This window comes from Dipteris shenzhenensis, chromosome 12 (assembly GCF_047967505.1).
Source record: "Dipteris shenzhenensis isolate YYH24624 ecotype China chromosome 12, Dip_SZ_1.0, whole genome shotgun sequence".
Taxonomy (NCBI): domain Eukaryota; kingdom Viridiplantae; phylum Streptophyta; class Polypodiopsida; order Gleicheniales; family Dipteridaceae; genus Dipteris; species Dipteris shenzhenensis.
In genome coordinates, this window is record NC_141607.1 from 1,543,943 (window position 1) to 1,570,531 (window position 26,589).

Consider the following 26,589-nt stretch of genomic DNA (forward strand, 5'->3'; position numbering starts at 1 on the left):
AGGGTTAACTCCACAATAGAAGTAGAGATTGGTAAGAAAGGCTTGTCCCTATACTGTTGTTGATGACATTCTTTATAAATTGGGAAAAGATAAGGTGCTCCTTCAGGTGGTCCATCCCATGGAAACTAGGAGAATCCTAGAAATGTGTCATGAATGCTCTGGTCATTTTGCTTCAGCAAGCACAGCTAGGAAAATTCTTAATGCATGTTACTTTTGGCCATGCCTCCATAAGGATATATATGAATGGTGTCAAAGTTGTAAAGTATGCTAAAGGTTTGGAAGGTGACAGTTGATTCCTGGGCCCTTGAAGCCTATTCCAGCATATGGACCATTTGAGAGGTGGGGGTTGGACTTTGTGGGACCACTCCCTCACTCATTTCAGGGCAAGCATTATTTATTGGTGGCCACAGATTATGCGACTTGGTGGGCAGAGGCCAAGGCCACAGTCAGAAGCAAGGCAAGCATAGTTGCAAAATTTCTCTTTGATCAAATTTGTTCATGCTTTGGTTGTCCTTTGGAAATTCTCACTAATGGAGGAACCTCTTTTAGAAATGAACTAATCTAAGATGTGGTGCATAAGCTAAAGATAAATCATATCATGTCCACGCCATACTATCCCCAATGTAATGGCTTGGCAGAGAAAACAAGTGGATTGTTGTGCAATTCAATGGGAAAACTTGTAGACACCAAGAAAAGGCATTGGGATAGGCACTTGGCAGAAGTTTTATGGGCTTACAGAACCACACACAAGCTAGCTATTGGGTTTACACCATTCCAACTAGTGTATGGAATATAAGCCATTTTTTCCATTGAATTGGAGATACATAGTCTTTGCACTGCTGTTGCAAGAAAAGAAGGAGAGGAGAATGCCTATGCTCAATGCTTGGTATAGCTAGAAGCCTTGGATGCATGCAAATTATAGGCCTTACAAAACTTGGAAGCTTCTCAAAAAAGGTGCAAGGCCCGTTTTGGCACCAAATTACGCAAGAAGAAAGATATTGCAGAAGGAGATTTGGTCATGAGATTTGATAGCCGTCTGGACAAGCAGCTGGACAAAAAGTTTATCAGCCAATGGGAGGGACCATATCGAGTCAAAAATAAGTTCACAAATGGAACCTATCAGCTTGAGGATGTTGATGGCATTGTGATACCTAGATGCACCAATGAGTATTGCTTTAAATTTTTCTATGCTCGACCACCTTGAGGGCCAGCAGACCCTCTCTATCACTAGAGAGGACCTGCTGGGGGGAAAGATGTGATGCCAAAAATTGATATTTTTTATTTGTCATTGGTATTGTTTTATTCTAAAGAGTTTGAGTATCAAGTGATAGCCTAGCGGCACTCACTTATTTCTATTTTCTAAGATATTGTATGGGATTGAGAGGATGAGTGGAATGGATCATTGTAAATGCCATGTGTATAAATGATAAATACCTTGGTATGGGGTGAGAGTTATTTGTGTATGGGATATTATGGGGTTTTTAGAAAATACGAAGAGTGAGTCATATAAAGAGGTGGGCTCATGTCCATGTGTTCCAATAATATCAGAGAGGCCACATGCCAAGCATGTGGAAGGCATGTGGAGGAGTGTGGAGTCAAGAGGGATCCTTCTAGAATTCCTATGTGGAATAAGGAGGATGTGGACGTACGGAAAAGAGAGGGTCCCTGTGGGCTCCATGTGGGGAGACTCTTGACTTTCTCAATATTTTAAGAGTCTTGAGCATATTTTGATGGGACACATGGCAAGAGTAGCCAAAAAGGACATAGATGGTGACATATGGGCTTATATGATTGATGGGGAAAGGAATCTACAGGAAATAATTGTAAATGGGTAAAGGAGGGTGAAAAAATCTCTATAAAAGGAGCCCTCCTCTTCCTTTTTCATCATCTCTTCCACCATTAGGCCCCATGTTACTGTAGCCCTAGTCTCCTCAAGCCTCTTCCATGAGCCTTCTCTCCCTCTTGCAGATATTCCTTATGTAGACTCTTGAGTCCATCTCTCTCTAGTTCATTCTCTCTCTATGAGTAGTCTTGGAGCTTCCGTTCCCTCTTGTACATAGGAAACCTCTTCTTCTTCCTTGTGTTTGTAGTATTTTGAGTTGCATTGGAGTGGAGTCTCACTCTATTGGTGGTAATGAAGGTCACCTTAGGTTCTCTCTCTTGAGTGTCTCTTCCCTTTTTCCATTGTTTTCTCTTCCAAAGTGCTCGAAAGTGTTGTTTATTTGGCCGCTCATTGCGCATACATGGTTTATCTATTTCCCAAGTCAAAAAGGGAGCTCTTCCTTCCCTCCTAGGTGACCTCTATGGGACTTGGATCGTTGATGAAGTCTAATCATGGAGACCGTTTTTCTCGGGGGGGTCACTATGTATAAATCCTCTATATCACGTGCGTTCAAGGCTTATATTTAAAATCCCTTATCTGTAAATTTTTTCATTAATAAAATGTACCCCTTTTCTATACAAATCTGTAAATTTTTTTCAAAACTATTTTAAATAGTCCCTTATGTATATTTATTTCCGTAAATTTTAGAAATAAAAAATATCCTTATGTTGAACTCACGTGATAGGGTTACATCTAATGAGTGACCCCCCCGAGCCGTTTTTACCCCTGCCCACTAAACTGCCCATATCTTTCTGACCGCTTCTCTGTTTCTTACGAAACTTATATCAAAGTGATGCCCATTCCAAGGAACATCTCGATATGTGTTTGAATATTTGATATCATGTCTCTAGTACTAAAAGTTATATGCCTTTGTGTCTAATGACAATTTGTAGAGTGTTTTGAGCTAATTGTAAAGGTATCTATGAAGGAGGTGCAATGTTTTCCCAAAACCTACACATCTGACCCAATTAGCCCCTTCAAACTCCTTGATATATACTAGTTCATGTCATGTTGAGACACAAGATCTACTTTCAACAACGTATTGCTCTTCTCTTTGGCACAGACCGGCTTACTGAGATTATGGGCTCCACTAATCCTTTCCTTCTCCCTATGATGAGGATTAAATCTGACCTGCAAGCCCTGCTCAACCATCTGACCAACAGAAACCAGGTTCTTGGTGATGTTCAGGACATGAAATACATCAGACAAGTATTTCTTTTTCCCATCCTGCATAGACAAAGGAATTTTGCCAATCTGCATAATAGGATGTGTAGTATCATCACCAGTCTCCACAAATCCTGGTTTTTCCATTTTCCTTGCATCCTGCATCCATTCAGCATGACCTGTCATGTGGTTTGATGCACCTGAGTCAACATACCACACATCATTTTGTTCTTTTGCACTTGTCACAGAATTGGTCATATGCTGCACCATAAATAGATGCTCATTTCTGTCATCACCCTGCCTACTAGAAGATGCATAATTGCCTTGCTGCAATTTTCCATTCATAATGTCATTCTACTTTTTATAGCAGTCCTTAGCCATATGACCCATTTTGCCACAATAGTAGCATTCAACATTGCTGTTTGCATTTTGGCCTCTCTGCCATCCACCACGGCCTCTTTGGCTCCCGCTGCCTCTAGAGTTACCACGTCCTCCTGTATAGGACTGGTTTTCTTGCAGAACAACACAAAGCAACTATAGATGCGCTTGGTAGATGCGCAAAATAGCGGGCGCGTCTATAGGCATTGCTCTAGTAGAGAAATTACGGGCGCGCCTATTAGCGCGGCTAAATGCTCGTCTATTTGCACGTCAATCACCGCGTTTATTTGCGCATTAGACCTGAGAAAATACGGGCCCGTCTAACATCCCATCTATTAGCGCGTCTATTTACGCGTGTATTTGCGCATTTATTTGCGCGTTTACACTGAGACTCAGACGCGCATTTAGACGCGGGGTTTGTTAGAGTTAGCTCAAATGTCCACCTCTCATGTAACCCACCAATATTCTGTGTACCCAATGTTGTAAGGCCCCCATATGAGGAGAAGCCATGATGGGTATCGGATATTGGGAGGGATCCCCAGTTTAGACACTGGAAGGGGTCTTAGAGTAGACCAGATGGTTATGAGATGGCTTAGGAGCCAAGAGTAGATACCCATCTGCAAAAAGGGGGGGTTCGGGGGGGCGATAGCCCCCCCGATAGCAGGGGGTCCGGGGCGTGCAGGCCCCCGGTGGGGGTCTGGGGGCAAAGCCCCCAGCGGCAGGAGGGTCCAGGGGCTGCCAGTAGCCCCAAGCCCGACGGTATGACCTATGCGCGATCCTTCATCTACTCGCCGGCATGTTTTCTGAAGGGTCGACTGGTCTTCCAGGCCGACTGTCTATTAGGCCGACTGCCTATTACAGGGCCGACCGTCAACCACTTACACTATATAAGTGGCCACCCCCTATCATCACATCACCAGTTCTTCACGCTCATAGTCCTCCGTCCAACATCTGTCTAGATCACCATCGAAGCTCTGTCTGTAGAGCCCACGGGTGGACAGCCAACCATCAGTTGTATCAGCAGTTTGGTATATCAGAATTTTTGTATTCTCTCCAGCTTTCCATCGTGTACTTGCGTTTTGTTGTTATCTTCCGCTGCGTACTATTTTCTTTCTTGGTATCAGAGCTCAGGCTATCTGAGTAACGACTTTATTGCAAGTTCAACGAGCTTTGTTAGCAAAGGCTACTAGGAGTGATGGCTGCACCAACCCCGTTGCGAATTCGTCCACCTGCCTTCAATGAAGGCAAGCTCGATGGGACGAATTATACTTTGTGGAAATTCAAGATCAGTGCGATCTTGGATTCATATGAGCTTCTGGATACTGTTCTGGGATTGGATCCAGAACCGGTTGGATCACCGAATCCAAACAACCCCAACGTCATAACGCCACCGAATGCAGATCTTCTTCGGGCATGGAAACGAAGGAGCGCAGATGCACTCTGCGCTCTTGTTACCAGTTCAAGTGATTCTATTTTGACTCTGATTCAGCATACAGACAAGGCAAGTGAGGCTTGGAACATACTGAAAGGTCAGTATGAAATGCGGAATCAGACCAGAATTCAAAATCTGGAGAATATGCTTGCTGCAGAGAGGTGCTCTGATGGAGAATCAGCTGAGACATTCATCACACGGATCAAGAATCTACGTGATCAGATGGCGGCGGTTGGGATTACAAAGACCAGCGAAGAGTTGGCCAGAAGGTGCATTCGGATCCTTCCACAAAAGTACGATGCGTTGGTCACGACACTCAACACGCAGGTAAGAAATCCACCCCTCACTTTTGAAGAGTTCAGCGCGATGCTTCTAGAGGAGGAGATGCGAATGAAGACCCGCGATGGCGGAAGTGATGCAGCATTCTCAACCACATCCAAAGGGAAGGGTGGAGAGAAGAAGAATGGTAAGAAGAAGAAGTTTTCAGGTAAGTGCCACTACTGCAACAAAAGCCGTCACATGATCAAGGATTGCAGAAAGAAGCAGCAGGACGAAAAGAATGGCACTACACAGTCTTCTTCGAAAGGCAAGGAATCTGCCAACACAGTTGAAACTGAGTTGGAGCTATGGGTTGCAATTGAAGAAATATGCTCCTCAACAGAAGTTTCAACAACGAATGATTTGTGGCTCCTTGATAGTGGAGCATCCCGTCACAAGACCAGAAAGAAGGACTGGTATAGCTCTTTCAAGCCTCTACAAGAGCCCATGAACGTGACGGTCGGTAATAATGCAAAATGCCTTGTGGAAGGTATAGGTACTATCTCTCTTTCCATTCAAGAGGGTGAAACTAAAGAGCTTTCTGATGTATTACTAGTTCCTCAGCTAAAGAAGAACTTGCTTTCGGTTGCTGCGATAACTGATCGCAACTTGGAGGTGCGTTTCAAGAGGACCGGAGCAGAAATCCTTAATGCAGCGGGCAAGGTGGTCGGCAAGGCAGTAAGGAAGAACAATCTCTACGAGCTGACAGCACTAACAGTCTCTTCAGGAGTGGGCATCAGTAAGGTATGGCATGAAAGATTTGGTCATCTTAGTTATCCTATTCTTTTGGAAATGCAGAAAACAGGGATGGTTGCACACTTGCCTGCACTCTCAAAGGTGCAGGAACCTTGTGAAGCTTGTATGATGGGCAAGCAACAAAGGAAGGCCTTTCCACATGAGAGCGGCTATCGGGCAAAGGCTCCTCTACAATTGGTTCATGCTGATCTCAGTGGGAAAGCTCCGACTCAAGCTTTGGGGGGATGTAACTACTATATGCTTATCGTCGACGACTACAGTAGATACATGTGGGTGTATTTTCTACGAGATAAGGCTGAAGCTCTTGGAAAATTCAAACAGTGGCAAAAGATGGTGGAAAACGAAAGCGGGCTGAAGGTAAAGAAGCTTCGCACGGATCGAGGAGGAGAGTTCCTGTCAAAAGAGTTCGACACATACTTGCACGAGAATGGCATTAAGCGCCAACTCACGACTGCACATACTCGCAACAAAATGGTGTTGTAGAGCGTCGCAATCGTACTGCCATGGAGATGGCACGATGCATGGCACTAAGTAAAGGATTGCCTAAGTCTTTTTGGGCTGAGGCAGTCAATACAGCAGTCTACATCCTCAATCGAAGCTTCACAAAGGCCTTGACGGGCAAAACACCTTTGGAGGCTTACTCAGGTAAAAAGCCTTCCGCTTCTCATTTCAGAACATTTGGATGTGAGTGCTTTGTTCATGTTCCAGATAGCACCAGAAAGAAATTAGATCCAAAGAGCAGAAAGTGTATCTTCATGGGCTATAGCGAGGAGTCAAAGGCGTACCGGCTATATGATCCAGAGGCAAAGAAGATCGTGGTCAGTCGTGATGTGGTGTTTTGGGAACAGCCACATACAGTGGAGGAGGAGGTATGCCCTTCCACTTTATCATCAGCCGTAAAAGTAACTCACCTTGTGCCCGTATCTAAAGCAGAGTTGCAGAATGAGGAGGAGTACTTCGAGGAATAGACTCCACCAACACCACAACATGCCTTGGCTCCACAAGGTAAGCCACTTCCAAAGTGGGCAAGGCAGGTCTTTGATGAGAAGAATCCAGTTCTAGACTTGGCGGAGTCATCTGCAGATGGACTTCGACGATCAAAGAGGATAGAGGAGCAGAAAAGGGCTTCTGAACACATAGTCAATATGGCCTTGATGGCTGAGATTATGAAATTTCAAGAGCCTACGAATTTGGATGAGGCAATGGCCGATCCAAATTGGAAAGCTGCCATGCAAGAGGAGTATGACAGCATCATGAAGAATCAGACTTGGGACTTGGTTGATCGTCCAGTAAAAAGGAAGATCATTGGTACCAAATGGGTATGGAAGGCCAAGTACAAATCTGATGGATCTTTGGAAAAGTACAAGGCTAGGCTTGTTGCACAAGGATACTCTCAAGTTGAAGGCTTCGATTTTGAGGATTCCTTTGCTCCTACAGCAAGGATGACAACTATTCGGGTGGTACTTGCCTTGGCTGCTCATAAGCAGTGGCCGGTGTTTCAAATGGACGTGAAATCTGCGTTCTTGAATGGACATCTCAAGGAGGAGGTATATGTGTTCCAGCCACCAGGATTTGAGGTGCCCAATTCAGAGAACAAGGTTTGCAGACTAAAGAAGGCATTGTACGGGCTGAAACAGGCCCCAAGGGCATGGTACCAATGGATTGATAGCTTTCTCATATCTATTGGTTTTTCAAAAAGTGCTTTTGATGCTAACCTGTATGTTTGTAAGCAGGATGGCAAGTATGTGGTAATAGTCCTTTACGTGGATGACTTGATAATCACAGGAGATCATGAGAAGATGCTGCAACAGTTGAGGGAGTCGTTGAGTTCCAAGTTTGAGATGACAGATTTGGGGCTCATGCACTTTTGCCTCGGCATTGAGGTTTGGCAAAAACCTGGCAGGATTTTCATCTCTCAGCAGAGATATGCTCGCGAGATCTTGAAGGCATTCGATATGACCGAGTGTAAGGACGTGGTCTCTCCCATGGAGGTGAATGGTAAGCTCTCAATGGAGGATGCATCACCACTTGTCAACATCAAGGAGTATAGGAAACTTGTGGGGAGTCTCATTTTTCTGTGCAACACTAGACCTGATATCAGCTTTGCAGTTGGTGTACTTAGTAGGTTCTCAAATCAACCTCGAGAGAACCATTGGAAAGTAGGGATGCGTGTGCTAAAGTACGTGAAAGGTACACTGGAGTATGGCATTACCTACAGAGCAGGGAAGACCTTGGCGGGTTACTGTGACTCAGATTGGGCGGGAGATTGTGATTCTAGAAAGTCAGTTTCTGGATATTGTTTCTCACTTGGTTCAGGAGTGTTCTCTTGGATTAGCAAGAAGCAACCAACAGTGGCACTATCTTCGACGGAAGCTGAGTACAAGGCAGCATGCATTACTGCTTGTAAAGCAGTTTGGCTAAGGAGGATCCTGCAAGACAGAGGAGTTCCAATCGAAGATGCGATGGTTCTAAAATGCGACAATCAGAGTTGCATGGCCATTGCAAAGAATCCTGTGTTCCATGCTCATACAAAGCACATAGAGATCCAGTATCACTACGTACGAGAGCTCATCGAGGATGGAGTCATAGAGCTGGAGTATTGTCCCACAGAGGACAATTGCGCAGACATCTTCACGAAGGCTCTTGGGAGTGATTTATTGTTGCGGCATCTACATCGACTCGGCATTGGTCCGAACACGTAGTTCATCTTCAGGTGAACATAGACGCGGGGTTTGTTAGAGTTAGCTCAAATGTCCACCTCTCATGTAACCCACCAATATTCTATGTACCCAATGTTGTAAGGCCCCCATATGAGGAGAAGCCATGATGGGTATCGGATATTGGGAGGGATCCCCAGTTTAGACACTAGAAGGGGTCTTAGAGTAGACCAGATGGTTATGAGACGGCTTAGGAGCCAAGAGTAGATACCCGTCTGCAAAAAGGGGGGGTTCGGGGGGGCGATAGCCCCCCCGATAGTAGGGGGTCCGGGGGGCGCAGGCCCCCAGTGGGGGTCTGGGGGCAAAGCCCCCAGTGGCAGGGTCTGGGGGCAAAGTCTGACGGTATGACCTATGCGCGATCCTTCATCTGCCCGCCGGCATGTTTTCTGAAGGGTCGGCTGGTCTTCTAGGCCGACTGTCTATTAGGCCGACTGCCTATTACAGGGCCGACCGTCAACCACTTACACTATATAAGTGGCCACCCCCTATCATCAGATCACCAGTTCTTCACGCTCATAGTCCTCCATCCAGCATCTGTCTAGATCACCATCGAAGCTCTGTCCGTAGAGCGCATGGGTGGACAGCCAACCATCAGTTGTATCAGCAGTTTGGTATATCAGAATTTTTGTATTCTCTCCAGCTTTCCATCATGTACTTGCGTTTTGTTGTTATCTTCCGCTGCGTACTATTTTCTTTCAGGTTAGACGCGCTCCAGAGAATACAGAAAGTGAGATTTTGGTGTACATCATTGCTTTCCAAACATTGCCCATGATTACCAAAGCACATAATTTTTTGCAAGCCCACATATACAAGAATTAAGGGAAATGAGGAGAATGAGACAATATGTAAAATTGTTTTGCCAATATCAATTGTGGGGCTACGGTTCAATCTCATCCTCAATGAGATCAACCCTTGCCAAACTATCTACTTCAAAATCCAACCAAGTGTTTAGATCTACAAATACATTCAACCCACTACTACTTGTGCCACTCATGTGCTCATCGAAATCAAGATCTCCAATGGTAGGCTCGTTCTCACGGGTAATGCCGACCTCAATATCTATATCTCCTATCTCATGATCATCCTCCTCTCTTGTATCACGGTCATCATCACGTCCATGGGCATGATCATCCTCCATACGCTCCATATTAGTAAATGTACTATACATCACTTTGGAACGTGGCATAATAGGTATGACATGCCACCACCTATTATTATCCACCATTGGTTGATAGACAACCTAATTCAAACACAAATACAATCATGTTACTTTTCTTGCATCAAATATTTAAAAGCGATTATTTTTATGTGTGTGCACAGTACCTGTTCACATTGTTGCGGTAGTATTAGTGTGTCCTTCCTACTTTGCCAAAACTTTGTGGAGTCAATAGTTACAAAGCCACTTGCATGGCGTTTGATTGTTGCATTAGGGCCTCTTTCCACCACGTCCTTAAACCACTTTACATCCAAAACATACACAAAGAAGCGTCGAAAGTCAAGCATAATGATATCTTGGATTATGCCACAATAATCATCCATGACTCCATTGGCTCCCTCAAAGCTAGCAATGACGCCGCAATCTTGTGTGTTTCTCTTATCATCAATCCGTTGTGTTCGAAAATGCTTGCCCTCACACCATATAGCATTGAACATAGTGCACTACACCAAGAAAAAATCAATTAAATAAGCAATCTAAATTATAAAAACCTCCTAACTTATGCATAACATTCTATATACCGACCTTGCTCATGCATCCCCTAGCATACTCCCATTCTTCCATTGTGATATGCATCCCCTCGTCTTTCTCTGCTTTCTCCATTTCATCAAGTAGCCAATCCACATGAATATCCTTTGGAAGTGCTCTTAGATGCTGAGGGTATGGCACACGAGATCCGTGGTGTGTACGAAAGAGGGCCCTTTCTTCTTGTCTTCTTGCCTTTGCATCCTCGTATCTTGTCACCCATCTTTTCATCACATCACTATTAAGCACGCAAAAGAGGTTGATACTATTACGCAACTCCATGTCTATTACTTTGTTGCATCCTCTTCCTTGAGGCACAATAGAGGTCATCCTTAGGTCTTCATCATCTCTCCATAGTCGTGGGAGAGAGCTATCCACATCAACAAGAAACTCAGAAATATATACAAGTGACTCTTGTACCAACCAACCCTCGGCCATGCTACCTTCGGGTCTTGCATTTTGTCTCACGAAGCCCTTCAAGGTCTTCATGAAGTGCTCGAGGAAGAACAACCATCGTGCATGTATAGTACCGCATATAGCAATCTCATCCACCAAATGCACTATGAGATGTAGTTGGCTTGTGAGAATAGAACGTGGAAATGTCTCCTCCACTAAACAAACCACCTCCACTGACATAACTCGAGCATTCTCAAGCATGGTGGGATCTCTTTCCTTTGAGCTCACATACCTCACAAGCTCGCCCATCTTGTAAATACAATCTTTCACGTCCTTTGATGCACTACGTGAAATGCTAGTAGGTAGTATGAACTGAACCCGCGAGGAGGTGGTTGATTAGTTGCTTATAGCTATTCACTCACAAATTTGAAAGGAAAAAGATATTATGCACATAAAATACTTACTTGGAGCATCTTGTGCCAATCATGAGATTTCAAGCCATATAATTGCTCTACACCTCTTTTCTTGCTCTTTGTAAAGGCTCCCTTCAAACACCTCATGCATCCAGTGGGAGTACGAATTGTAGTAATAGCACGCTTCACCGTCGCCATCTCTAGCTTTGATAACATCCATGGTGCACGAGGTAAAAAAACATGCCCATTTGGTCTCTCTTGAGGCCAAGCTTCACGCATCCTCCCTGTGGTACGTAGATCCTCCCTTATGCCTGCCGAATCTTGTGTCCCATTCAAATGCTCCTCCCAAATGGTAGATGCCACATTCTTGAAGATATGCATGGGATCGAGCAGGTGATTGATCTTGAGGTGGGACCAATATGGTAAACGATAAAAGATGGAGTATCTAAACAAAATAAAGTGTTAGCGTGCAATCTTCACTTTCAACCAATATAGCTAATCTTTACTTCCAGCCAATAGTTACAAATCCTTACCGGCTCATGCCAAGTGGTGGAGAAGTCGTGGATCCGTCCCAAATTCTCATCCAATCTCCCGCGGTGAGTGATTGTGGGAGGACTTCATTCCAAGGGGCAACATATCTAGGATGATCAGGTGGGAGAAATCGATGGTGATTCTCATAGATGACCTTATTCAATGCGTCTGCCCGTGAGGCAACTAGCGAAGGACCACAAATAGGACATGCATGGTAACCCGATGTAGTGAGACCTGAAACAATAGATGCAATTAAGAGTGGAAGGTGGGTTTAGGGTGCCACGTCCTTGCCTATTCATAATTAAAAAATGCAATGCTTACCTGAACACTCGCCATAGCCTGGGAAGTCATGCATTGTCCACATCAAGACTGCTTTGCAGTTGAAGTCTCGTGACGAGGGAGGCTTGCTCACATCATGCACCTCGATACCTCTCCAAAGTATCTCTAGCTCATCAATCAAAGGCTCCAAATAAACATCAGGGTTTTTGACTTTATGTTTCCCTGGAATTAGAAGGGACAGCATGACATGTCCTTTCTTAATAGCCATAGAGGGTGGAAGATTGTAATTCACCAATACCACTGGCCATACACTGTAAGACGTGCTTTTTGGACCAAATGGGTTCACACCGTCCATACCCAATCCAAGTCTCAAGCTCCTAGGTTCTTCCTTGAAGCTTGGCCATGTGTCTTCAATATGCTTCCACGCAGGAGAGTCCGCGGGAGTTCTCCACTTGCCATCGGTTGATCGATGGGAGGAATGCCATGACATGAGCTCTGCAATAGATTTGCACTTGAACATATGTTGGATGCGAGGGATTATGGGAAAATGTCGCAGTACCTTACGAGGCACGTCCAAGGTTTTGAGATCTGCTCTATATCTTGCCTCTCCACAAGTAGGACACTCTCTTGCATCCTTATGTAGTCCACGAAACAAAACGCAATCGTTGACACATGCATGGATGCGCTTGTAATCTAATCCTCCAAGAGAGGTCACATGTTGCCTTGCCATATCTCTTGAGGTCGGTAATTTATTCTCCCTTGGAAGCATTTTACACAATAGCCTGCACGTGAAGACCATAAATGAGGAAAAGCATTCGAGTAATTGACCCACGCGCATAATTCATCATGTTTGCAAAATCGACTTTAAATTAAAGCTTACTTGAGTAATGCATTCAAACTTGCATTGCTCCATCCATAGATGGTTTGCAAGTTTAGTAACTCAAGGGAGGCACATAGAACAGAGAATGTGCACCCCTCAAACAGTGGAGTCGATGCTGCGGTAAAAAGATCATCCTGCTCCATGGACATATAAATCCCGCACCATATCATCAAACACCTCCTCCTCCACGGCTTCATGAGGTAATGGTGGAGGGCTACTATCACCATCACTCCATGCATCCGTAACGGTCCCTCCTGAAGATCCCACCTCATATCGCCGACGCTTCGCCTCCTCACGACGGGCATAGGGTAACATGTGCGGGTGTGGCACTGCATCCTGTATCAAATTAAAACGGGATCATTATAACTCAAACATATGAACACCCATAGGTATCTCAATCAACCTTAACTTACAAATCCTTACCCTGTTTACGATCACATCCCATTCTCCATACTTTGAGATATGATTGAGCGTAATCCTGCGTGCACGATACATGTTTCCTCGACATCGATCACACAGACATTTGATTTTTTGCTCCAACCACATTTCGCGATGATGGATACGGAGGGATTCATCCTCATTAGAGCTGCTTGTTGAAGATGGAGACATCCTACAAACAAACAACCCACCCAATTTGCTCTTCTTCAAATGCATAACTTAAAAACTCTGTGTCGCGTCTAACTGCCCATCTATCGTCGCGTCTACTGTCGCGTCTATCTGCGTGTCTAAATGCCCATCTACTCTGTGTATTTAAATGCGCCTGTAGATGCGCTAATAGACGCACCTATAGACGCACCCACTCTGTGTATTCAGATGCGACTATAGACGTGCTAATAGACGTGACTATACCCGCGACTTTTAAACCTGCTTTTCGGCGCGCCGCTCGCTTTGCTTTTCTTTTAACTACTTAAACTTCGCGAGCGGCTTTCTTCCTTCATTATTAGCAGTTCTATAGATTCGAAGCTTAAGAGAGAGCCTCCCATACACACACAGTTCCAAGCTTTCACTCAAGACAAAGGGACCGTACCTACACAGCTTGCTTCCAAGCCTAAAGAAGAGGAGGAGTACGAACAAGGAGAAGAGGAGGAGAAGAAACAAGTTTGAAAAAGAAAGATCCTTCCATACCTTTTTCCAAGTAAGTCCTTTTGAAGTTGTTCTTGCTTGCTCTTTCCAGTTTTGTACTTTTCGCATCCACGAAACGCAGCATCTAGGTATGAGCGACACGTTCTTTTGTCGGGCGAAACGTCCTTTTCCACTTTTGAGTATTCTCGACTGTCGGAGCACGTGTATACAGGCGTCTGAGGGTGCGTCTAAACGCGCATCTACAAGCGCGTCTATTTGCGCGTCTGGCTTGCTATAGACACGCACGGACGTGGATATAGACGCTCAAACAGACGATTGGTTAAACGGAAGTTTAAATGAATTGTTAGACGCGCTTTTAGACGCGCTGTTAGACGAAATTTTGGACGGGCTGTTAAACGCGCTTTTTAACGCACTGTTAGACGGATGTTTTGACGGTTTGTTAGACGCGGTGATAGACGCGCTTTTACTTGAACTGTTAAATGCTCTGTTAGACGCGTTTATAGACGCGAAGATTAGACGGGTCTATAGACGCGCTCTGACAGAGCCTCTCTTTTTTTTTTCCCCCTTTCTTCTCAGCTCCCAAAGTAATAGATTTGTTTATTTTTTTCCAGTTTAACATGTGGGGAGGAAGTGCTTCTAGCTCACCTGATCCGCGTGAATCGATATGGAAGGATTTATATAATATTTTAGGGCACCCTCCTAGTCCTGCGGAGTTATACGGGTACATGACGGGTACCCTTAACACTCCCCAGGAGTCGACAGTACAGACTCCGAGCCACCCCACACCGCCTGAGATCACCCCAGTGGAGTCCGCACAGCTGTCTTATGCCCCTTCCCCCGTACCGTCTTATGCCCCTTCCCCCATGCCATCTTATGTCCCTTCTGCCATCCCGTCTTATGCCCCTTCCCCCATGCCTTCAGGAGGTCCTTCTGCCTCAGCGAGCCGTCGATGTACTCCCCAGCCGTCGAGACTCGGTTCTCCGGCTACGAGTGGTCAGCGTAGTCCCGCGCAGTCCCCAGCTACGAGTGGCCAGCGTACAAGCTCGACACGATAGGGTGGCAGGCGTAGTAGTAGGGAGAGCGGTGGCGGATGCATGGCACAATGCTTTGGGCCATGTGGCGGTGAGGCCGAGGATGATGATTCCGATGATTTGGATGTGCCTCTGGGTGATGGTTGTAAAGAATAAGGGAGAGAGATAGGAGACTCAAGTTCAGCTTTCTTCACAACACACAAAAGAGAGAGGACACAAGGTTGGAGGGTGAAGCCTGTCTTCACTTTTGCACACAACAAAAAATACAATAGAAGAGGGAAATACCCTATATGTCAAAACCTAGAATACGTGGTTCATATGTGAACCCAAACCAAAAACATACGTGGTAGTCTAACTACACCACAAGTACAACTAACATAGGCGGTGACATAAATGATAGTCATCCAGGAGATATGTCAGGGATAGAGCTTGATATCTCAACACTCCCCCTCAAGCTCAAATCCATCTCACGTACACCAAGCAAGCTCCTAAATCTGCGAAGCTTCTCGGTACCCAATGCCTTCGTAAAGATATCAGCCACCTGCTCCTCAGTGCTGACATAGACAAGATCAATCTCACCAGCTAGAACCTTCTCTCTCACAAAGTGATAATGCACCTCAATGTGCTTCGTTCTAGCATGATAAACTGGGTTATTAGCAAGCATGATGCTGCTAATGTTGTCACAATGAATGACAACTGCTGCATGAACTGACTGTCCCATATCTGCAAGTAGCTTCCGTAACCAAGCTACCTCACATGCAGCCATTGCTGCACCCCTGTACTCAGCCTCTGTGCTCGACAAGGCAACTGTTGGCTGCTTCTTGCTGCTCCAACTGATGGCACCACTCCCAAGGGAAAACATAAAACCACTAGTAGATCTCCTGTCTGAGACACTACCAGCCCAGTCAGCATCTGTGTATCCATGTACCTGTAATGCACACCCAGCTTCATAAAACAGTCCATAATGCAATGTGGACTTCACATACCGCAGTATGCGCCTAGCCGCATCCAAATGTGGCTTCCTCGGTGCCTGCATAAACTGACTCACCAGCCCCACAGCATAGCTCAAATCTGGTCTGGTTATAGTCATGTAAATCAAGCTACCTACTATGCGCCTGTACATAGTAATATCTTCAAGAAGCTCACCTGTCTCTGCATTGAGCTTCACATTCTGCTCCAATGGAACAGAAATAGGCTTACAGCCTGTCATCCCATATTTGGACAGCATGTCCAAACCGTATTGCCTTTGCAACAGCCATATCCCACTCGGGGATCTAATAACCTCAATGCCCAAGAAGTAACGCAGCTCTCCCAAATCCTTCATCTCAAATTTCTGCTTCAACAGCAGCTTCACTTCATTAATGTCTGCATCACTATCACCTGTAATAATCAAGTCATCAACATAGATGACTATAAGCACAATCCCTCTGTTTGTCCTTTTCACATAAAGTGAAAAATCTGAATTGGAAATCTGAAATCCAATAGTGACAAGATATTGCCCTATCTTGTCTGACCATGCCCTCGGCGCCTGTTTTAAGCCATACAAGGCTTTGCGCAACCTGCATACAAAATCGGGGTGTGCTTTATCCTCATAACCTTCTGGCTGCATCATATAAACCTCTTCCTACAAGTCACCATGCAAGAAGGCATTTTTCACATCCATCTGATGCAAAGACCATCCCTTTGCAGCAGCCATAGCAATTACTGCTCTCACGGTTGCCATCCTTGCAACTGGGCTGAAAGTTTCCTCATAGTCAATTCCATATGTCTGTGCAAAACCTTTGGCAACCAATCTTGCCTTGTACCTGCTAACAGACCCATCAGCATTGTGCTTTACTTTGTAAACCCACTTGCAGCCAATAGCCTTCTTATCATGAGGCAAAGGCATCAAATCCCAAGTGTGGTTTGCATCCAAGGCAGCCATCTCTTCATCCATAGCTGCTTCCCAATTTTTATGCCCTGCTGCATCCTCAAAACATGTGGGCTCTAGCTCCTCTAGAACCTTGACCATATAAGCATAGTGATGTGCTGTATACCCATCATATCTCAGCCTATCAACTGGATACTTAATACGAGTGGACCTCCGTACAACTGGATCAGTTGCAGGAGTCTTTAAATCATGCCTGCTTTTCCTTGCACCAGGTGTAACAACAGAAGGAATCCCAAGTTCCTCATCAAGGCTCATTTCAGAGCCACTTGACTCTCCATCAACATGAGAGCTACCAGCAGACACATCAAACACTGGAGCATGGTCCACTTTTTCTTTTCCCTTATGTGATACCTGCACAACACTATCAGGACTGCCATGTGACGATTCACTAGATCTCAATCTCCCTGTCCATGCATTAGATCCACTAGTAGAGGACTCTCTGGGTCCACTCAAGGCTTGAGATTGCTGCTCTGCATTTATTGCAGCATTCCCATTTCTTGCATCTGCATCTCCTACCATAACAGTTGGTGCATACCAGCTGCTCATTTCATCAAAAACAACATCTCTGCTCACTTGCATTTTGCGGGTGGAAGGGTTATAACAGCGATACCCTTTCTGGTGCTGAGCATATCCAATAAAGATGCATTTTTCTGCCTTTGGATCCAGCTTTGTTCTCTTCTCATCAGGAACATGAACATAAGCTATGCAACCAAATACCTTCACGTGAGAAATATCTGGTTTTTGGCCTGTATACATTTCTTCAGGCGTCATGCCATGGACAGCTGCAGTGGGGGTTCTGTTCATAATATAAACAGCAGTTGCTACTGCTTCAGCCCAAAAATAATCAGGCATGTTTTTCTCATTTAGGATCGCCCGTCCTACTTCTGCAATATGCCTGTTCTTCCTTTCTGCAACCCCATTCTGCTGAGGGGTAGACCTGCATGAGTACTTCCTTTGAATTCCCTGTTCTTTCAGATATTCACAAAATTCTTCTGAAAAGTACTCTCCCCCTCCATCAGATCTTAGCACTTTAATATGCACACCTTTCTCTTTTTCAACCATGGCCTTAAAAGCCTTGAAATGGCTGAACACTTCACTTTTGTGCTTCATAAAATAAATCCACACCTTCCTAGTGTAGTCATCAATAAACGTCACATAATAATGGCATCCACCAATAGAAGCAGCTTTGGTTGTCCAAACATCTGAATGGATCACTTCCAAAGGTCTTCTGCTCACCTTAGCATTTTTGGGAAATGCATGTCTGGCCTGCTTACCCATTTGGCATGCTTCACATACCTTTTGCATTCCCTCAACTCTGAATTTAGGCAAACCTGCAACAATGTTTTTCGTTTGCATAGATTTCAGCCTTTGTATATTCACGTGCCCAATGCGCTTGTGCCATATCTCAATATCTGCAATGACACCTCTCCCATGCGCAAACATAGCAGCTTTCACCTCAGGCATATCAACATCCAAGGTGAACATTCTTCCATTTTTGTTGCCTTTCGCAACCAAGCGGCATTTATTTTTCAAGTCCTCAACAAAGCATCCATCAGGATTAAATCTAACCTGCAGACCTTGCTCAACCATCTGGCCAACTGAAACCAGGTTCTTAGTGATTTTTGGAACATGAAGTACATCTGCCAAGTACTTTGTTTTGCCATCCTGCATAGCCAATGGCACTTTACCAACCTGCGTAATTGGGTGCGCAGTATCATCACCTGTTTCAACATAACCTGGCTTATCCAAATTTCTAACATCATGAAACCACTCACCATGACTGGTCATGTGGTTAGAGGCACCTGAATCAACATACCAAACATCATTGCAAGCTGCAGCATCTCCTGACATGGAGTTAACCATATGCTGCATCACAAAAAGGTGCTCATTTCTGTCGTCACCATGCCCACTTGATGATGCATAGTTGCTTTGCTGCAACTTTCCACTTTTGATGTCATTCTGCTTTTTATAGCATGTATTCTCCTTGTGTCCAGGCTTTCCACAATAATAGCATTCTATGCTACTATTTACTTGCTGGTTCCTTTGCCATGAACCACGGCCTCTTTGGCTCCCCCTGCCTCTAGAACTACCACGTCCTCCTCCGTAGGACTGGTTTTCCTGTTGTTGCTGTTGGTTCTGATTTCCTGCACGGCCACCAGAACGGCCTCTTCCTCTACCTCTGCCTCTACCTGTATTCGAGTAGAAAGCAGTCTCTTGAGAAGTTGAGGTGGCTGAACCACCATTCCTTTGCTCTTCACTCAGCAAGAGAGCAATAAGTTCCTGAAAATCAGGAAATGTTTCACGGACTCCAATGGATGTCCGAAATTGTGCATAATCTTTCCCAAGACCATTCAAGGTCACGGACACTAAGTCCTCATCATCAACAGGTGCTCCAATGGAGGCAAGAGAATCTGCAAGGCCTTTCACCTTCAAGGAATACTCATTTATATTCAGATTTTTCCTTTGCACATTGTGCAACTCCTGCTTTAGCTGCATCTTTCGTGCTTTGGTATTTGTGCTATATAGCTTCACCAATGTATCCCATGCCTCCTTAGGCGTCTCTAGATCCTGTATATGCATAATCATAGAATCTGAAATACTAACGGACAGCCAATACAGGCATTTTCTGGCTTTTTCATGCCATTCTTTAAAGGCCTTCAATTCAGCAGGAGTGGGAGCAGCACCCAAAACTGGTTCTGCAGTTTCACCACTGATGTAATCCCAAACTCCCTTTCCCATAAAGAAGTTTGTCATCCTGAACTTCCATGCTTGGAAGTTGTTCTTGTCAAGCTTCTCACCGACAATGGTAGACAGATTCTCAGACATTTTACAAATCACGAATTGCAACAGCAACCTGTAAACACAGCAAATGCCTCAGAAGGGCAAATAGCAAAACTTCTGCAAAGAGCCTCACAGGGGCAGATCTGCAACACTGACGAAAGTGGTATTTCACCACACAGTCACTTCCTCGTGACGATTTTGCATCAACAGGCAATAGGCATGAATCTGCAACTCCCAATATCTCTGCACATAGGCATACGATGCAATTTCTATGGCACCTTTCCACCGACTAGCCGCGCGGTGGTCGCACAGCAAAAACAGGGCCTTTTTTCGAGTGCCTGCGAAGAACTTTCGCCTTCAAAACGGGCCCCGAAACGGCCTCAAATCAGAAAAATAAAGTCGCCAAGGGCTTCCCCCTTTCCCGCAGCATATACTGCGCTCTCGCCGCACCGCGAAGGGCCTCTCAATCTGAAGCAGTGCACTCCTGCACTTCTGGCTGTGCTACCTGCAGAGATTTGCTCCCAAACTCGAAGTAGGAAAGCAACACTGGTCCTCTTACCAGGACACCACAAACTTGGCTTTCTTTCTTGAGCTCCTTACCACGAACAAGGCTCTGATACCATGTAAAGAATAAGGGAGAGAGATAGGAGACTCAAGTTCAGCTTTCTTCACAACACACAAAAGATAGAGGACACAAGGTTGGAGGGTGAAGCCTGTCTTCACTTTTGCACACAACAAAAAATACAATAGAAGAGGGAAATACCCTATATGTCAAAACCTAGAATACGTGGTTCATATGTGAACCCAAACCAAAAACATACGTGGTAGTCTAACTACACCACGAGTACAACTAACATAGGCGGTGACATAAATGATAGTCATCCAGGAGATATGTCGGGGATAGAGCTTGATATCTCAACAATGGTACGATTTATTATGACATCACCCAGACAGGAGGCATCTTGATGGATGCGCAGGGGAAGGATGTAATGGCCTTCATGCACTCTGTAATTGCTAACAATTACAGAGATTGCTTTATCCACTATAAAGACCACCCAAAGAGGTTGGCTGATGAGACCCTCGCTACTGTTCGCTCTAGGTATCCTAACCCCCCCAATCGCCAGTTCACAGATAAATGGGCCAAGTCAAAGATTGTTACGATACTTAGCAATAAAAGATCTTCCCTTAAGAGGCAGGCACTAGCGGAGCTTGCCAGACTTGAGGCAGGTCAACCTCCAAGGGGCCCGCCCCACACCGCTCAAAAGCGTGAGTGGAAGAAGGCAATGAAGTCAGTGAGGGAGGAGCCCAGTCTGCACCATGTGGAGGCACGGAGGATCCAGATGGAGGAGTATGGGAGCGCGCATTTTGGAGCAGGGGGCGTTGAATGACCAATTTGTAAGTATCGATCTCAAATTATATTGCTTATGTAGTTTATTAGGAGGTTGGTTGTTTCTTTGTACTAATCCCTCCACAAAGTGTATCGCGGTCATGCAGCTTGAGATCGTGGGCAGATACCCTACTCTAGTGGAGATAGCCCACCACCGCCACCATCGCAGAGGAGATACATGGAGGCACTTCTATGATGACGGGTTGATTACTGAGGAGCAGTATACCCGAGCGACTGGACATGCCCCCGAGGTATTTGAAAGTAATTAAATAATGCCAAAATTATAAGTAAAGATTTGATTTTTCATACATTGATATATGTTGTCCCTTGTTTACAGGGCGCCCCTGCACAAGACGACGAGGAAGACGAGGAAGGAGGTGTAGAAGGGAGCGCATCAGGGAGCATGGAAGGCAACGAGGATTAGTCGTAGAAGTAGTGCTACTATTCTTTTTTGTACTTAAAGCCATTGGCTTGGCTTCGTGCCTCTTGTATATAGACTCCTCTTATTTTTTGTACTTGAAGCCACATGACATGGCTTAGCTTCCTTATTTTTTGTACTTGGAGCCACATGACGTGGCTTAGCTTCATGCTATATGTATATACAAGCACTTTTTGAGCTTTCAATTTTATTGCGTTTTGGAGTTGTAATATTTTATTTGGAATTGTAATTAAAATGAGGTTGGCTGTAAGAATTGAATTACAGAATGTGGATATGGGATTCTTGTAACTATATAGCATACACAACATACACAGTATTCTGTAAATTTTTTTTTTTTTTTTAAAGGTGCGTCTATCAGCGCGTTTACAAGCGCGTTTGTATTCGCGTCTGTCTGTTCGATATGCGTCTATATGTGCGTCTATCAAAGCGTTTATTTGCGCATCTATTTACGCGTGTATGAGTGCGTCTATACACGCGTAAGTCTGATATATAGACACGCTAATAGACGCGGGTCTCCTAACATGCAAATAGATGCGCAAATAGACGCGCCCGTAAGTTTTTTATTTAGTTCATGAAACGCGTCTGTGCACGCGTCTATGGGTGCTTTGTCTTGTTGTGTTGCGTTTGCTGCATATTCTGATTTCTACCACGGCCTCCAAATCGACCTCCTCTACCTCTGTCTCTACCCCTTCCAGTATTTGAGTAGAAGACAGTTTCTTTTGAGGTTCGTCCTAACGAAGATGCACCACCATTTCTCTGCTCTTCAGAAACTAGAAGAGCAATCAACTCCTCAAAATCAGGAAATTTTTCACGGACGGCAATGGATGTCCGAAACTGTGCATAATCCTTTCCTAGACCATTCAAGGTCACAGAAACTAAATCGTCATCATCCACTGGCGACCCAATGGAAGCAAGTGCATCTGCAATTTTCTTCACCTTCATGTGGTAGTCATTGATGCTCATATTTTCTCTCTGCACATTGTGCAGCTCCTGCTTGAGCTGCATTTTCCTGGCTTGTGTATTTGTGCTGTACATTTTTGCCAAAGTATCCATGCCTCCTTTGGCGTACTTGCATCCTGAATATGCACAATCATGGAGTCCGAAATACTGATAGACAGCCAGTACATAACATTCCTGGCTCTCTCATGCCATCCTTTAAATGCCTGCATTTCCTGTTGATTGGGAACATTAGGAAGAACAGGTACTTCTTCATTACCTGTAATGAACTCCCAATAGCCTTTTCCCATAAGGAAATTCGTCATTCTAAACTTCCATGCCTGGAAGTTGTTCTTGTCAAGCTTTTCAGTGACAATCTATGAAAGAGAATCATATGCCATTACAGAACACTGCAAAAAACGCAGCTTTTGCCTCACACGGGCAGATTTGCAAAACTGACAAAAGTGGTATTTCACCACACAGTCACTTCCTATTGACGATTTGGCATCAACAGGCAACAAGCATGAATCTGCAACTTCCAATGTCTCTGTGCACAAGCATACGATGCAATTTCTACGGCAACTTTTCACCGACCTGCAAAATAGTGGTGGCACAGCAAAAACAGGGCCTTTTTCTGAGTGCCTACGGAGAACTTACGCCTCCAAAACGGGCCCCGAAATGGCCTCGAACCAGAAAAATAAAGTCACTGAGGGCTTCGCCCACACCCGCAACATATACTACGCTCTTGCCACACCGCGAAGGGCATCTCAATCTGAGATAGTGCACTCTTGCACTTTTGGTTGTGCTACCTGCAGAGATTTGCTCCCAAACTTGAAATAGGAAAGCAACACTAGTCCTCTTACCAGGACACCACAAACTTGGCTTGCTTTCTTGAGCTCCTTACCACGAACAAGGCTCTGATACCATGTGAAGATAGTGGGAGAGAGGGAAGGAGTCTCACTTGAGGCTTTCTCACAAGCACAATGGGGGAATACACACAAAGGTGGAGGCTAAAAACAGTTTTCCTCTTCTTAGTTGTGAAAGCCAAAAGAACTCAAGTACAAAGAAATAGAAGAACCCTATATGTGGGTCTCAAACCAAACTCAACTAACTAAGGTGGCATACTAACTGAGCCACGAACTAGTGTAGATAAGGATAGCTGTTATCCAATTATTATTCGTGGGCAGTGTACCAACCGCATCTCCAACTAACAAGTCGGTGACATAAATACACAACGGTCACCCTGGCATATCGCGAGTGGAGCTCGATATCTCAACAAACTTCATGTCAGAGTGTCTTAGGGTGATGCCACATATTCATAGAATGGCCAATCACTGTGACTTCAGCAAACATCAGTGCATTCTGTGGCTCCATTTGTTGTCATCAAAGCATACTTGTCAGACATGTCCATCAGCATATACATCTAACTACATCAATACATTATGATGCAATTCTGATGCCTTTTTATCAAAATTGTTCATCTCCCTATTGCTGGTTCCGGTGCCTTGCTCAAGATTTTCTCATGGCATTGTGTTACATGCCAATTAGTGTGCTTAGCACTTGGGTTAAATCTCTTCCTCCACTGAGTTTGTTCCACCCAAGATGAATTGCTCGGTGAGCTACACAGTTTGTGCTTATTTCCTTCGTCATGGTAAGAGTAAGACTGCTGATCGAGAGAGGCTATGAATGATTGGGTGCTAGGAAGTAACCATCTAAAAGCCCGTTCATCTGCATCATGAAGCTATCCCTACCATCGTATTTCTCTCAGAGTAGACTAGTTTTGGTCTCGTAGCTGGAGTCTTCCTCTTGAGTGTCACTACGAGTTAGCCATTATTCCCTGGCATTCTTTCTTGATTTTTATCTAGCAGTGCGCTTCTCCATGTTGTCAACTAGAAATCATGGATCTTTAGCGGATGTTAGTTAGGGCTTTATGTCTAGTTTGTTGTACTCCATGAGTCCCTAGACCATGATCTTGGGTCATTTCCTTCGTACTGTTTGTGTTCATGGTAGTAGTGTTTTGGGCCCTATGTTTTTATGTGCTTAATTGTGGGTTAGCTCTTTTCTTTGTAGATTTTTTGCTACTCAAGATTTTTTTCGATGGTAGATTTTTGCCTGCACGGCATAGTCAGGAAGATTGGTAGTTAGTTTGTTTCATCATCAAGTGGCTCATACTGATTGGCAAGAGCTCGATCGCGTCTGGTGGTTGTGGCCGTCATCGAAGGTTCTTGCTTGTCTTCACCTCCTGACGACGAATACAATAGGTAAGTCTCTGGGATAGTGTAATTTATGTTTGATGATGATTGTATGAGTCAAGATGTAGGTGTGCTTGTTACTTGCCTTTGTTTCGATTGTTTGGCTTATAGTAGATCTTTTTAATAGATGTAGTTAGTCATTTTTATTTGCAGCTATTTATAAGTATACTTATCTATATGTATAGTTTAAGTTATTAATTCTTCTTTATATATAGATAGCATTTTATATAAGGTGAGATAACTAGATGTTGAGACATATATATATATATATATATATATATAATACTTCTAATTTAGTCATGTGTTCTTCACGATTAGTAAATTATAGTCACATGGATTTTGTAAACTAGATTGTACTCCTTGTATTTTATTTCCTTCTTTAATGATTTCCTATAGCGAATATAAGAGTAGTCTAATAAGTTAATGATATACATGTTATTTCTATTGGTAGTTAAATAGAATTTCATTCTTTAGATTAGATAATGTTATAGGAATATATATATATATATATGTTTTAACATATGGTCATAGAAGTAACAAAATGGTTGTTCTTGCAATTATTGATAGGAGCTACCTGGTGTTAAGTATGAGTGTTTGGAGTAGGTAGTGTTCTCTCTAATTTTTTAGCTTATTTGAGATTCTTGGATGCAAATAGTATGTATCTTCTTTATGGCTAGTTTCTATAGTAAATGTTTTTTAAACATTTCACTTGAAATTCATTCTAGAATGCGGGTTTCTCATATTTGTCTTTATGTTATCTAGTTGGATGTGTCACTTGTATACTTTGGCATATCTTCAATGTAGCAAATCTAGGCATAAATCTTTTAGCACAATGATTTTTGTAGTGTTGTATTTTAAAATAATATGTCAATGTTGTGTGATGTGTCCTTTTGTTTTTTATATTATATGACTTTTTAGTATCGATGTAGTGTTGTATTTGGCCTTTTGTCTCATCACAATACATTGATTTCTTGATTTATCATGTAATATTTGAGTTGTCTTTTGGGCCATGCATTTATATGGTGCTTATCTCTCTACCCTATTTCTTACCACTCGATTGTAGGTGTACTTAGATAAGCAAGTTTGCATTTTGACACTTGGTCGTAATACTTGACTTTTGATGTTGCTATAAGGACTCCTTCCTCTTATTTTGAAACTAGTTCAACACTTGATCGTACCATTCATTTGCATGTGTTGTTCACCAATCTTAGAAGGGTAATAGGATTCAAAACTTGGTTGTTTATTCGTCTTGTGGTGGGTACATATTTTGTGAAATAACCAGTCTTCAACACTTGTTCATTCATTTGGCTTTTAGTGTCATTGTGTACATCATAGAATGAATGTTTAGACTTTGACACATGGTCATTTATCTAGCTTATGGTGTTGTTGTAATTCTTCACAAAATATAATAGTCTAATCTTCAACACTTAGTTATTTATTCAACTTTAGGTGTTGTACTTTAAATTCCTAATTGTAATTATCTAGGTTTTGACACTTAGTTGTTTATTTGTCTTTTAGTGTCATTATAGCTTGGATATGAAATGGTTGAATATGTTATTTGCTTTAAAACTATTGTGTAGTAAAATTAATATGTATGAGTTGTGATTGTTATATTTCAATCTGTAAGTAGTTGCAATAAGATATAACATATTATGCTTTGAATTGGCTACAAAAACTTTCTCATTATTTTAAGCAAGAAGATCTAGTAGAGTAAGAGAAGCAACTAAAATTTGTAAAAGGGAGAGGAAGGGAAGGAAACAAGAAAACAGGAGTGAAAGAAAGGGGTAAGACAAAGAGAGAGAGAGAGAGAGAGAGAGAGAGAGAGAGAGAGAGAATTATCTTCATCAAAGATTCTATATTAAA